This window comes from Primulina eburnea, chromosome 15, assembly GCF_022965805.1.
Source record: "Primulina eburnea isolate SZY01 chromosome 15, ASM2296580v1, whole genome shotgun sequence".
Classification (NCBI taxonomy): Eukaryota; Viridiplantae; Streptophyta; class Magnoliopsida; order Lamiales; family Gesneriaceae; genus Primulina; species Primulina eburnea.
The window spans coordinates 6,922,038-6,925,144 of NC_133115.1; positions in this window are offsets into that span (position 1 = coordinate 6,922,038).

The following is a 3,107-nucleotide window of genomic DNA, read 5'->3' on the forward strand; positions in this document are numbered from 1 at the left end:
ACACCTTATTGTAATCGGATTCAAAATCAGACGGACGAATCGAAATGTAAAGGCGTAAGGATTTTCTTCAAACTTTCTCTTTTCCTTCTTTCTGAAGTTTTTTAGGAATAATTCGTTATATATATATACACGTAGATATCGGCCATCTGATCATATCGGTAGGTCATCTCGTATGGAATAAACCATGCAGATTTGGTCAGTCGATCAATCACCACCCAAATCGCATCACAACCTCGGGAGTAACGTGGCAACTGTGTCACAAAATCCATGGAAATGTGATCTCATTTCCATTCAGGAATCGACAAACTCTGTAACAGTCCTCCTGGTTTCTTCCTTTCAGCTTTCACCTGTTGGCAATTCAGACACTTGACTACAAATTCAGTAACATCAGATTTCATTTGTTTCTACCAATACTGTGTCTTCAAATCATTATACATTTTTCTGCCACCAGGATGAATGCTAAAACGACTGTTGTGCGCTTCTGTCAGTATCCGTTGTCTTAAATCCGAAACATTCGGCACAACAAGACGATTATTCACATACAAAGTACCCTTTTGAAATTGATATTCCGATCGATGTCCAGCTCTGACCATAGCAATCGATTTCTGTATATTCTGATCAACTTTCTGAGCTGCTTTAATTCTCAAAATCAGCTCTGGTTCAGCTTGAATAGTATATAATCTCATAGGTCTCCGATCTGTCTCAAATACTAATCCAGACAAACAGCAGTCTTCAACCAAATTCGAAACACCCATAGTCGATAAGGATAAAGAACATACCTTTCGACTCAGTGCATCAGCTGTTGCATTGGATTTTCCTGGGTAGTATTTGATTTCACAATCGAAATCTTTAAGCAAATCAAGCCATCTTCGCTACCTCATATTCAATTCGGACTGTGAAAACAGATATTTCAAGCTTTTGTGATCAGATTAGATCTCAAACTTCTCACCGTATAGATAATGTCGCCATATCTTCAATACAAAGACGATGGCTGCCAATTCAAGATCATGAATTGGATAACGAGATTCATGGGGTTTCAGCTGTCTCGAGGCATAAGCAATCACATGCCCCCGCTGCATCAAAACACAACCCAATCCGCGGTGAGATGCATCACAATAAACAACAAAATCACCAGTACCTGACGGGATAGTCAACACTGGAGCACTGGTCAATCTCTTCTTCAATTCGAGAAAACTGGTCTCACATTCTTCAGACCAAACAAATGGAGCATTCTTCTGAGTCAACTGTGTAATCGGTTTGGCAATACTCGAAAATCTTTAATGAATCGACGATAATATCCTGCCAAACCCATAAAGCTGCGTATCTCTGGTACAGATGTCGGTCTCGGCCAAGAAATCACTGCCTCAACCTTACTGGGATCAACGGATATCCCATCTCCGGATATAATATGCCCCAGAAACACTACCTGTTTCAGCCAGAACTCGCATTTCGACAGTTTAGCATACAATTTCTCCGCCCTCAAAATTCTTAACACAGTTCTTAAATGCTCAGCATGCTCCATCACATTCTTTGAATAGATCAAAATATCATCGATGAAAATAATCACAAAATCATCGAGATATTTCTGAAAGACACAGTTCATTAATCCCATAAATACCGCTGGTGCATTCGTCAAACCAAATGGCATGACAATAAATTCATAGTGTCCATACCTGGTTCTGAATGCTATCTTTGAGATATCAGAATCCTTGACTCTCAGTTGATGGTATCCAGATCTCAGATCGATCTTGGAATACACCGAAGAACCCTGCAACTGAGCAAATAAATCATCAATACGAGGCAATGTATATTTATTCTTTACCGTTGCCTTATTCAGTTGCCGGTAGTCGATACAAAGTCTAATGGAACCGTCTTTCTTTTTCACGAACAGTACTGAAGCGCCCCAAGGAGAAACACTCGGTCTGATATATCCTTTGGCCAGTAAATCCTCCAGTTGTTTTTTCAATTCTTTCAATTCGATCGGTGCCATCCTGTACGGAGCCCTGGAAATCGGAACTGTTCCTGGCATCAACTCAATGCTGAAGTCTATCTCTCGAATCGGAGGCAGTCCAGGAATCTCATCTGGAAAGACATCAGCAAACTCACACACCACTGGCAAGTCCGTCAATGATGGGCTCGACTTCAGTAAATCAACTGAATATACCAGGAATCCATCCGCTCCTTTCTGCAATAATCGAGTCATATTTTTCGCAGATATCAAAGGAATTCTAGCTCGAGAACCCTTACCGTAAAATTTCCACTCCTCAGCCATCTCAGGTCTGAATCTCACTATCTTGTGGAAACAATCAACTGTAGCTCAGTACTTGGTCAACATATCGATACCGATAATACAATCAAAATCAGATAAACCATGCACAATACAATCTAACTCAATCGTATGCCCATTGTACTGCAGTATACAAGATTTCACAGACTTCACCGATATCAAACATGTCCCTAACGGGGAAGAGACAGACACTACCGCAGACAATGACTCAATAGGTAATGCATGACTCAATGCAAACCTCTCGGAAATAAAAGTATGTGATGCACCAGTATCAATCCATACATATGCAGGATAACCAGAAATAAAACAGTTACCTGCCACAACATCATCAGGTGCATCCTGTGCCTGCTCCTTGGTCAAAGCAAAAACTCGGACCTGCTGTCTAGGAGGCTGGCTCACTGTCTGGCTTCCTCCTGGCCTCTGCTGTGATTGAGTAGACGGTGCTAGCTGGAAAGAATGAACAGCAGATGGTCGTCTACCTGCCTGAGCCACTGATCCAGATGACTCAGCTGCCTGGGATCCCTGGGCACTTCTTTGTGGACACACTCGGACGAAGTGTCCTTGTTGTTTGCAGATACGGCAACTGCCAAACACTACTCGGCACTGCTCAGTGGGATGCTTCCCTCCACAAGTATTGCAAATAGGTCCAGTATAGCTCTGGCTCTATCGAGGAATCCCAGAGCTAGAAGAACTGCTTCCAAACTTCTTGAACTGCTTCCCTTTAGCCTTCAAGAAATCCTTCTTCCTGCTTCTGCTGCTGCCACCTTCAAATCGAGGAGGTAGTTGTTGTGGTCCCGGTGCTGGAATCATAAACAAAGCT